The sequence below is a fragment of the Salvelinus sp. IW2-2015 genome, unplaced genomic scaffold, assembly GCF_002910315.2.
Source record: "Salvelinus sp. IW2-2015 unplaced genomic scaffold, ASM291031v2 Un_scaffold3869, whole genome shotgun sequence".
NCBI classification, from domain to species: domain Eukaryota; kingdom Metazoa; phylum Chordata; class Actinopteri; order Salmoniformes; family Salmonidae; genus Salvelinus; species Salvelinus sp. IW2-2015.
In genome coordinates this window covers 17,184-29,067 of record NW_019945143.1, presented here as the reverse complement: position 1 = coordinate 29,067, position 11,884 = coordinate 17,184, and the positions used below count along the sequence as shown (strand labels likewise).

At 51.5% G+C, this 11,884-nt stretch overlaps 1 long non-coding RNA gene and 1 pseudogene across 1 annotated transcript; one reads left to right on the top strand and one right to left on the bottom strand.

Annotated features, from left to right (window-relative positions):
• Window positions 1-11,884, bottom strand: part of LOC112076603 (mucin-2-like) — a 43,932-nt pseudogene that overhangs the window by 16,735 nt on the left and 15,313 nt on the right.
• Window positions 2,168-3,344, top strand: LOC112076602 (uncharacterized). Its single transcript, XR_011477807.1, has 3 exons — window positions 2,168-2,282; window positions 2,673-2,762; window positions 3,247-3,344. It is a non-coding gene; the product is annotated as an uncharacterized lncRNA (long non-coding RNA).

The following is an 11,884-nucleotide window of genomic DNA, read 5'->3' as shown; positions in this document are numbered from 1 at the left end:
ATAAAAGAAGGGAGTCAAACATGTTGTTTCCGCAGTTGTTTCCGCCAGGTTGTCTTCCGCAGGTTGTTCCTTCCGCATGTTGTTTACCGCCACGCCTGTTTTCCGCAGGTTGTGTCCGCAGTTTGTTCTCCGCAGGTTGTTCCGCATGTTGTTTCCGCAGTGTTGTTTCCGCAGGTGTTTCCGCATGTTGTTTCCGCAGTTGTAGTTCCGCAGTGTTGTTGGTTCCGCAGGTTGTTTCCGCAGGTTGTTTCCGCAGGTTTTCGCAGGTTGTTCCGGCAGGGTTGTTTCCGCAGGTCTGTTTCCGCAAGGTTGTTTCCGCAGCGTGTTTGCCGCAGGTTGTTTCCGCAGGTTGTTTCCGCAGGTTGTTTCCGCAGTTGTATGTTTCCGCAGGTTGTTCCGCAGGTTGTTTTCCGCATGTTGTTCCGCAGGTCTGTTTCCGCCATGTTGTGTTCCGCAGGTTGTTTCCGCATGTTGTTGTTTCCGCAGGTTGTCTCCGAGCCGGGTTTCCGCATGTCTGGTTTCCGCATGTTGTTTTCCGCATGTTGTTTCCGGCATGTGTTTCCGCATGTTGTTTCCGCATGTTGTTTCCGCAGGGGTGCTTTCCGCCGATGTTGTTTCCGCAGGTTGTCCGCAGGTTGTTTCCGGCATGTTGTTTCCGCATGTGTTTACCGCAATGTTGTTTACCGCATGTTGTTTCCGCAGGTTGTCTTTCCGCATGTTGTTGTTTCCCGCATGTTGTCTTCCGCAGGTCTGTTTCCGCAGGTTGTTTCCGCATGTTGTTGTTTCCGCATGTGTTGTTTCCGCATGTTGTTGTTCCGCATGTTGTTGTTTCCGCATGTTGTATCGCAGGTTGTTTCCGCAGGTTGTTTCCGCAGGTTGTTTCCGCATTGTTGTTTCGCAGGTTTTTCCGCAGGTTGTTTCCCGCCCAGTTGTTTTCCGCATGTTGTTTCCGCAGGTTGTTTCCGCAGGGTTGTTCCGCATGTTGTTTCCGCAGGTTGTTTCCCCGCATGTTGTTTCCCGCAGTGTTTTTCCGGCAGGTGGTTCCGCAGGTTGTTGTTCCGCCAGGTTGTTTCGCAGAGTTGCTTCCGCCAGGGTTGTTTCCGCAGGTTGTTTCCGCAGGTTGTTTCCGCATGTTGTTTCCGCAGGTGTTTCCGCCAGGTTGTTTCCGCGTTGTTTCCGCAGGTTGTTTCCGCATGTTGTTTCCGCAGGTTGTTCCGCATGTTGTTGTTCCGCAGCGTTGTTTCCGCAGGTGTTTCCGCATGTTGTTTCCGCATGTTTGTTTGCAGGTGTTTCCGCAGGTTGTTTCCGCATTGTTGTTCCGCATGTTGTTTCCGCAGACGTTGTTTCCGCATGTTGTTGTCCGCATGTTGTTTCCGCAGGTTTTTCCGCAGGTGTTTCCGCATGTTGTTGTTCCGCATTTGTTTCCGCAGGTTGTTTCCGCCAGGTTGTTCCGCAGGTTGTTTCCGCATGTTGTTGTTTCCGCCATGTTGTTGTTTCCGCATGTTTTGTTTCCGCATGTTGTTGTTTCCGCATCTTGTTTCCGCATGTTGTTTCCGCAGGTTGTTTCCGCAGGTTGTTTCCGCATGTTGTTTCCGCAGGTTGTTTCCGCAGCGTTGTTTCCGCAGGTTGTTTCCCGCAGGTTGTTTCCGCATGTTGTTTCCGCAGTTGTTTCCGCATGTTGTTTTCCGCAGGTTGTTTCCGCAGGTTGTTTCCGCCAGGTTGTTTCCGCATGTTGTGTTCCCAGGTTGTTTTCCGCAGGTTGTTTCCGCAAGTTGTTCCCAGTTGTTTCCCGATGTTGTTTCCGCAGTTGTTTCCGCAGGTTGTTTCCGCATGTTGTTTCGCAGTTGTTTCCGCATGTGTTCCGCATGTTTCCACATGTATGATGTGTTTGATAACTTTCCATTTATTTCACTCCAACCATTAAAATGAGCCCGTCCTCCTATAGCTCCACCCACCAGCCTCCACTGACACACACACAACACACAACACACACCACACCACACACACACACCACACACACACACCACACACACACACACACACACACCCACACACACACACACACGCCTCCCGTCAGGCGGTTCTCAGTCATAATGTCCTGTTTCTTGCTGGTGTGTGCCTGTCTCCTCCAGGTCGCTGCTCAGTGGTTCCCCGACCTGAACGTGATCACGTTTGATGGTAACAGCGTGGCCATCTACAAGGCTACCTCCTACATTGTGACCCAGCTGCCCAGCGAGACCGTCAGCATCGTGGTCCAGGAATGCCCCGCTGACTCAGACACGGTGAGGATGAGGGTACATTAGGTAACTGTAACGCTGGTGCCCCCAAAATGGCCACCTCAGAGAAAGTGAGGCCATGAATCTATAGACTTTACAGTAGGTAACTGTAACGCCGGTGTCCACAAAATGGCCGCCTCAGACAGTGAGGCCCTATACTGTAGCTACAGTACCTTTGCAGAAGTATTTTAGTGGCGATAAGCAATAAATATGGTGATAAAGGACATCCTTGTCTTACACCCCTATATAATGTAAAATTCTCAGGAAATGATCATTATTTATTCACATGTCGAGTAGTTGTATATGACCTTATCCCTTTTTATTAGAGATTCTTAGCCTTTGTAAATAAAATAAAAAAGTAATATGGAATATTTGTTTTTCTGTTTCCATCCAAAGCTGCTGTGGAATTTCACCAACCTGTGTCTCGTGGTTTTGAACATTACCCACAAGTCCAACCACCTGGTCATCAACAGACTGCAGAGGAGGGTCAGTCTGTTCCTTCATCTCTTCCTATCATCTCTTCCATCCATCTCTTCTTCATCTCTTCTTCATCTATTCTTAATCTCTTCCTATCTATTCTTAATCTCTTCCTATCTCTCTTATCTATTTTCTATCTCTTCCTATCTTCTTCTTCATCTCTTCTTCTCTCTTCTTCATCTCTTCCTATCTATTTCTTAATCTCTTTCCTCATCTCTTATCTATTCTTAATCTCTTCCTATCTCTTCTTCATCTCTTCTTCATCTCTCTTCTTCATCTTCTTCCTATCTCTCTCGGTCTAACTAGCCTTTATTCACCAATTTGACTACGAACAGAATCAATGTAAAGTAGAAAGAGTTCATCCTAAGCCTAAAAAGTGATGAGATGTTAATTAACTTGCCATACACACAGTAGTATTTGTAGGCCTATTTATATTAGGAAATACAGTACCCCTCAACATATAGGATTTTGACATATCTTTTCTGTCTGTCAGCTGTATGTGAACTCGAGGTACGCCAAGCCGAGGTTCAAGAAGTTTGGCTTTGAGATCCTGGACACCGGCAACATGTATCTGATCCGGACACCAGCGGGCCTGAAGCTGCAGTGTTCCACAGCACGGGCATGTTGGTCATCGAGACAGAGAGCTACAAAAAAGCAAACTGCCCACCATGGGCCTCTGTGGTATGTTGTGTAGTTAGAACTTATGAGACGTTGGTAATTCCATTCCAGTCATTACAATGAGCCCATCCTCCTACAGCTCCTCCCACCAGCCTCCACTGGAGTGCGTGTCTACTACTGTGAATGTGTGTCGGCTAGCAGTTGTCCTCACATGGGCAGTCCCACTGCGGGCAGCACTTGTCCCCGTTGACCAGGATGGCGAAGCCGAGCAGGCCGCAGTTAGGAGGGGTGGAGTTATACAGACAGTTCTGGGACATGTTGAATCGGACCAGCTGGCCGCTCACACAGAGGAACTTGGTACACTCATCTATGATCTCTGAATAGGGAGGCTGAGACAGGGAAGAACAACAGTTACAACCTGAACAGATTGAACAACGTGTGTTATACAGTATACTGAATGAAAACAAAGATTAGATGAAGACATTRATGAGAGTTGAAACCATGTACGAACAAGTAGCTAGAAGACTGCAGAGCGTTAGTAAATACCGTAATAGGCTGAGACGACTGAGAGGCCTGGACTTTTCAGATAGTTACAATTATTATATATTTATACAGTATATATATATATATATTTATATATGTATTGATTTCACCTTTATTTAACAAGGTCAAGTCAGTTAAGAACAAATTCTTATTTACAGTGACTGGCCTACACCGGCCAAACCCTAACCTGGACGACGCTGGGACAATTGTGCACCGCCCTATGGGACTCCCAATCATGGCCGGTTGTGATACAGCTTGGATTCGTAACCAGGGTGTCTGTAGTGATGCCTCAAGCACTGAGATGCAGTACCTTAGACCGCTGCGCCACTCAGGAGCCCCATGGAGCCTACATTGAGCCTACATTGAGCCTACATTGAGCCTACATTGAGCCTACATTGACCCTACATTGACCCTACATTGAGCCTACATTGAGCCTACATTGAGCCTACATTGAGCCTACATTGAGCCTACATTGAGCCCCATTGAGCATACATGTAGAAGAGAGGAAAGGAGAGAGGACTTGGTCTACTCACAGTACACATCCTAGTTGAGGACACTGCCATGGATGTAGTAACCTCTGCAGTAGGTCCAACAGGTCCAAGTTCTGTCGTGGTATATGGCGATACTACCGATGGTGACGTGGTTGTCTCTGATGTGGTGTACGGCGACACAGGTGATGGTGATGGAGTCTTTGGTGTAGTGGTGTCTACTCCGTCCACCCTTTCTGGCTCTGTAGCGGAGGTTGGGGTGGCCGTGGGGGGCAAGGCGGGGACTGAGAGAGCTGCTGTCACATCTGGTGTGACCTTTGGCGTGACCTTTGGTGTGACCCCTGGAGTGGCWGCGACCTCAGTAGAGGTCAGYAGGTCAGGTGAAGGAGTCATTCTGGTTGTGCTCTCTGTGAATGCTGGAGTAACCCCTGTCTCTCTAGTGGTGGATGGTACTATTCCTTCTGGTGTAGTAGTGGTGGATGTGGATGGTTCTGCGGTCGCTCCTGTGGGTCCTGTGGGGACGGCGATAGATTCTGTGACCGTGGTCAGGCTGGGAACRGAAACAGAAGCGGATGTGGTCGTGCCAGTGCCGGTCGGAGCAGCGGAGCTGMTAACGTCTGCTGCATATTCTGTGGTTCTGGTTGTGGTGACTGGTTTGGTCGTGGTACGAGCGGTCGTGGTTGGAACAACCTCCGAGACGGTAGCTGTGCCGAGGCTAGGAGGAGCRACCGTAGGAGGACCAGGTCTGGTCGTCGCTGTCGGAACCCCTGGAACCCCCAGAGTCCTTGTATCTACAGTTACCCTAACAGTGCTCGGTCTGGCGGTGGACCTCACCGTTGTGGCAGTTCTGGACGTCGTCATGGGAACCTTGCCTGTTGTTGTCCTGCGTGTTGTTGTCATTGGTCTGTGGGTGGTCTTGGAGACCACTTTAGAAGTAGAAACCACTCTGGTAGTGACTCTCTCTGGGTGGCTAGTGGGTCTGGGAACTGACGTGGTGGAGGACGAGGAGCTGGTTGTGGTTACTGGACCAGACCAGGAAGAAGTTGGTTCTTGTGTAGTTGTTGTGGAAGTAGTAGACAATACTTCCACCCTTCCTGTATCGGGAGGAACGCTAGTGGTCTCTGTTAGCGGTCTGATGGTCACTGGTCTGATGGCAGTGGTCACTGGGACACCAGGTACAGGTGTGATGGTGGTCGTATGGACACCAGGTACAGGTGTGATGGTGGTCTATGGACACCAGGTAAGGTGTGACAGTGGTCACTGGGACACCAGGTACAGGTGTGATGGTGGTCCATATGGACACCAGGTAAGGTAAAAGTTGGGACAGTGGTCACTGGGACACCAGGTACAGGTGTGGTGTGGTCATAATGGACAACCATGGTACAGGTAAAAGTTGGGACAGTGGTCACTGGGACACCAGGTACACGGTGTGATGGTGGTCATATGGACACAGGTAAAGGTGTGATGGTGGTCATATGGACACCAGGTACAGTGTAAAGTGTGGACAGGTGGTCACTGGGACACCAGGTACAGGTGTGAAGTGGTCGTATGGACACCAGGTACAGGTGTGATGGGGTCGATGGTAGTGGGTGATGGTCGTATGGACACCAGGTAAAGGTGGGACAGTGGTCACTGGCACCAGGTACAGGTGTGATGGTGGTCGTATGGACACAGGTAAAGGTGGGACAGTGGTCACTGGACACCAGGTACAGGTGTGATGGTGGTCGTATGACACCAGGTAAAGGTGGGACAGTTGTCATGGGGACCGTTGTGGTGAGAGATAATGCTGGTTCCCAGGTACACCAGGCACGGCCGGGGATTGGGGTGTCCGCAGGAGTTCTCTCTGTCCTGGAGGTTGACACTGCGCCGGTTGAAGTCTCGGGCGGAGCTGTGGTGGTTTTGGCAGTGGTCGTCATGGATAACTGAGGTTGTGGTGGTGACGCCTGGCCGCTGTAGCAACGTGGTGAAGGCATCAGTGGTGGTAGTGGAGATGACTTGGTGTGGAGACGACCTCAGGGATCACTGGGACCTCAGGTGTGGTCACCCTCTCTGTGCTAGAGATAGGGCAGAAGGAGAGGAGGAGGTTTCCTGTGGGGGGCTCCAAGGTTCCGTGGTCTTCAGTGTGGTGGGGGGTGGGTCGTTACGGTCCCTACAGCCACTGGTGACCTGGCACGGTCGTGGTGGTCTCTGTGTGTGACACCGGTGATACAGGCGATGTGGTTGTGGTCATTGCTTCTGTTGTGGTCGAGATGGAAGGAGAGCGTGAAGGTGGTCTGGGTGGACTCTGTGGTGGTTACCAGAAGGTCTGGAGGTTTGGTGGTCGTACTGGAGATTTCCGTTGGTATGGGTTGAGTTGTTGTGGTCCGTAYGGTCGGGGGACCGGTAGTAGTGGTCAGTCTCCAGTCCACAGCTTCGGTMGGGTATGCGGTTGTGGTCGTGTGTTCGGTGGTTCTCTCYGTGGTCGGAACAGCGCCAGACCAGGAGGTCCTTTCAGTGTAGGCCGTAGCTGTTGTTGTCAGGTGAGATGTTGTTGTTACCGTGTCTACGACAATCACAGGTGTGACTACAGCCGKTGTCATGGTTATACGGGTCGTTGCCAAGGGTTCCGTTGTTGCCGTTGAGACCGGTGCTCTCGTTGTTTTCTTGGTTGTCTCCGGCTGTTCTGAGGTAAGACCGGTTGATATTGTTGTTGTCGTTGGCAGCATGGGAACAGCGGTGGTAGTCGGTAGCTCAGGAACTGGAGTTGTGGACGTCCTCAGCTCTGTAGGGGAGGCGTGAACGGTCTTCTCTGTGGTTGCCGTGAAAACAAGTGGTGGTGTTGTCTCCGGGCGTGTGGACGGCGTAGTTCTGAGAGTAGTGAAAGGGGTGTCTGGTGAGGTTGATACTGGGCTGTGTTTTGAAGTGGGTTCTGGTGTTGGTGTTACGGTGTGAACGGTGGAGGTCGGTGAGAGAGAGGGTACYGTGGTATCGGCTGTAGTCGATACACCAGGAGGGAGGACTTTGGTTGTTGTTGGCTCTGTTGTCTCCACAGTTACAGGCTTTGTGCTTGTCTCTGTGGGTGCACCAAGGGTGGTTATAGAAGCTGTAGTCATGGCTGTAGTCCTGGTTGTAGTCCTAGTTGTAGTCCAAGCTGTGTCCCTGGGTGTCTCTGATACTGTGGTTGGCYGTGGACTAGAGGTGGTTGAGACTGGAGTCACTGTGTCTCCTGGACGTGTGGTGGCCTTKGTGRTCACACTGGTGGGGGTGACTGGTACTGCAGGCAGGGTGCTGGTCTKWGTAGGYCCCACRGTGGAGCTTATCCAGGGGCCCATGGTAGTGGATGGAGGGGGGCTGGTGAATGTGGTGTCTGTAGGCCCTGGGCGTAGAGAGGGCCTGGTGGTGGAGGACGTGAGCCAGAACAGAGCTGTGATAGAGAAGGGGACCTGGCTGGTCCTCTCTGTGCTGGGGCCTARGGGGCTGGGTGTGGAGCTGGGGGCCCTGGTCGTCCTCTCTGTACTGCCTTCTGTAGWGGAGGGTAAGGATGGAGATGTCTTCACTGTAGATACAACCTCCACCACCTCAGGTCTGACTGTGGTGGCCCAGGATGGAGGTGAGGGTGTTGCTGCTGCACTGGTTCCCTCTGGAGTCGGTACGGCCCAAGAGGTGCTGGGCAGAACCACCTTATCAGTCACTGTGGTCGGTACTTTAGCAGAGGTGGTCAGAGCATCCAAAGCAGAAGTTGAGACAATAGGAATGGTGGTGGTGGCTGCAGTGGTGGGGACTGTGTCTGAAGGGGTGGTGGTGTAGGGAGGCTGGATGGAGGTGGTGGTGAGGGGCCCAGGGGGACCCGGGGTGGAGCGTGCCGTGGAGAGGCCAGGGCTAGCCGGGCTGCTGGTAGTGGTGGTTGTGAGGGGCCCAGGGGGACCCGGGGTGGAGCGTGCCGTGGAGAGGCCAGGGCTAGCCGGCCTGCTGGTAGTGGTGGTGGTGAGGGGCCTAGGGGGACCCGGGGTGGAGCGTGCTGTGGAGAGGCCAGGGCTAGCCGGCCTGCTGGTAGTGGTGGTTGTGGAGGCTGAAGGAGTGACAGCTGCAGGTGTTGACTCAACACTGCTGACAGTAGTAATGGGCTGCACAGCAACTGGTGGCTTAATGCCTGGAGCACAAACAATAAATCAACTGTTAGATAAGCACTGCTGCTGGCCTAGGGGAGAGAGAGAGGGGGAAGAGAGAGAGACAGAGAGAGACAGAGAGAGACAGAGATAGAGAGAGAAAGATAGACAGAGAGGGGGGGAGAAAGAACAAGAGAGAGTAAAAGAGAGAGAGAGAGAGGGAGAGAGAGAGAGAGAGTAGAAGAAGTAGAGTGATCCATTCCTCCCCTGTGGCCAAACTTCAACCACTCAGCACACAGCACATGGCTCATGTTGATGGTAGATTAGAGTGTTGATCTTGATTAAACAGATGTTAGCTGTGAATATCTCAGCGTCTCAGAAATCTGATACGACACTGTATTTATCTTGTTACTGTGTGTATCCAGAGATCTTGAGGTAAGCCCAATAACACGTGCAAGGGGTATGTTTCATGTGACCTTTACATGTATGAGTGGGTTGTTGACTCGTTTTAAAAACAAGGATATCCTCTTAACCTAAGTATATTTGTATCTGTCCCACATCACTGTACAAATCCAACTTATAATAAATAGTCCTCAGTTACTGGAGAGTCCATTTTACTTCTGATAATATAGTCAGTTTGAGTTTCCACTAGTATGAGGAGAGGAAGAGGGAGAGGAGAAGAAGAGGAGAAGGAGAAGAAGAGGAGAAGGAGAAGAAGAGGGGAGGAGAGGAGAAGAAGAGGAGAAGGAGAAGAAGAAGAGGAGAAGAGGAGAAGAAGAAGAGGAGAAGAAGAAGAGGAGAAGGAGAAGAGGAGAAGAAGAAGAAGAGAAGGAGAAGAGGAGAAGGTTGTTCAGGTGAAGATGTTGTGTTACCGTGTTCTACGACAATCACAGGTGTGACACAGCCGTTGTCATGGTTATACCGGGTCGTTGCAAGGGTTCCGCTGTTGCCGTTGAGACCGGTCTGCTGTGCTCCGGCTGTTCTGAGGTAAGAGCCGGTTGATATTGTTGTTGTCGTTGGCAGCATGGGAACAGCGGTGTAGTCGGTAGTCAGGAACTGGAGTTGTGGACGCCTCAGCTCTGTAGGGGAAGGCGTGAACGGTCTTCTCTGTGGTTGCCGTGAAAACAGGTGGTGGTGTTGTCTCCGGGCGTGTGGACGGCGTAGTTCTGAGAGTAGTGAGGGTGGTCTGGTGAGTTGATACTGGGCTGTGTTTTGAAGGGGTTCTGGTGTTGGTGGTTACGGTGTGAACGGTGGAGGTCGGTGAGAGAGAGGTACCGGTGGTATCGGCTGTAGTCGATACACCAGGAGGGAGGAACTTTGGTTGTTGTTGGCTCTGTTGTCTCCACAGTTACAGGCTTTGTGCTTGTCTCTGTGGGTGCACCAAGGGTGGTTATAGAAGCTGTAGTCATGGCTGTAGTCCTGGTTGTGTCCTAGTTGTAGTCCAAGCTGTGTCCCTGGGTGTCTCTGATACTGTGGTTGGCGTGGACTAGAGTGGTTGAGACTGGAGTCACTGTGTCTCCTGGACGTGTGGTGGCCTTGGTGTCACACTGGTGGGGGTGACTGGTACTGCAGGCAGGGTGCTGGTCTGGTAGGCCCCACGTGGAGCTTATCCAGGGGCCCATGGTAGTGGATGGAGGGGGCTGGTGAATGTGGTGTCTGTAGGCCCTGGGCGTAGAGAGGGCCTGGTGGTGGAGGACGTGAGCCAGAAACAGAGCTGTGATAGAGAAGGGACCTGGCTGGTCTCTCTGTGCTGGGGCCTAGGGGCTGGGTGTGGAGCTGGGGGCCCTGGTCGTCCTCTCTGTACTGCCTTCTGTAGGAGGGTAAGGATGGAGATGTCTTCACTGTAGATACAACCTCCACCACCTCAGGTCTGACTGTGGTGGCCCGGATGGAGGTGAGGGTGTTGCTGCTGCACTGTTCCTCTGGAGTCGGTACGGCCAAGAGGTGCTGGGCAGAACCACCTTATCAGTCACTGTGGTCGGTACTTTAGCAGAGGTGGTCAGAGCATCCAAACCAGAAGTTGAGACAATAGGAATGTGGTGGTGGTGGCTGCAGTGGTTGGGACTGTGTCTGAAGGGGTGTGGTGTAGGGAGGCTGGTGGGGTGGTGGTGCTGCGTGGGGGGACTGTGTCGAGGGGTGGTGGGTAGGGAGGCTGGTGGAGGTGGTGGGTGAGGGGCCCAGGGGGACCCGGGGTGGAGCGTGCCGTGGAGAGGCCAGGGCTAGCCGGCCTGCTGGTAGTGGATGTAGGCCAGGGGACCCAGCGGGCTGCTGTGTGAGAGGCAGGGCTAGCCGGCTGCTGGTAGTGTGTGGTGGAGGTGAGGAGTGACAGCTGCAGGTGTTGACTCAACACTGCTGACAGTAGTAATGGGCTGCACAGCAACTGGTGGCTTAATGCCTGGAGCACAAACAATAAATCAACTGTTAGATAACACTGCTGCTGGCCTAGGGAGAGAGAGAGGGGGAAGAGACAGAGAGACAGAGAGAGACAGAGAGGCAGAGAGAGAGAGAAGCAGAGTAGAAGAAGTAGAGTGATCCATTCCTCCCTGTGGCCAAACTTCAACCACTCAGCACACAGCACATGGCTCATGTTGATGGTAGATTAGAGTGTTGACTTGATTAAACAGATGTTAGCTGTGAATATCTCAGCGTCTCAGAATCTGATACGACACTGTATTATTTTTGTTACTGTGTGTATCCAGAGATCTTTGAGGTAAGCCCAATAACACGTGCAAGGGGTATGTTTCATGTGACCTTTAACATGTTGACTCGATTTTAAAAACAAGGATATCCTCTAACCTAAGTATTTGTATCTGTCCCACATCACACAATCCAACTTTATAATAGTAATAGTCTCAGTTACTGGAGAGTCCATTTTACTTCTGATAATATAGTCAGTTTGAGTTTTCCACTAGTATGAGAAGTGGAGTGGAGAAGAAAGAGGGGAGAGGGGAGAGGGAGAGGGAGAGGGAGAGGGAGAGGGAGGAGGAAGAGAGAGGGAGCGGAGAGGACGTCTGATCTAACAGTCTTTCAACATGGACACATCTCTGAGTGACCTCATCCAGCACCATGGTGACCAGGACACAGAGGCAGACATCCCTCCTCCTACAGAGAACAACACACAGCTCTGAAAACTACTGCCAGCTATCTCTATACAGTAACTTTACAGTGTATAGCAACGGGTTCCAAAAGGTTCTTTTGGCCGCCGTAGGAGACACCCATAGGAGACCCCAGTAGGAGAACCCCATAGAGAACCCAATAGGAGAACCCCATAGGACGGCACAATAACCCTTTAAGAGTTCTAGAAGCACTTTTTTTCTAAGAGTGTAAGAAAACAAATTCTGACAGATGGACAGCTGTAGAGTAGTGTGATAATATGATATATTTTCATCTTTTGGTA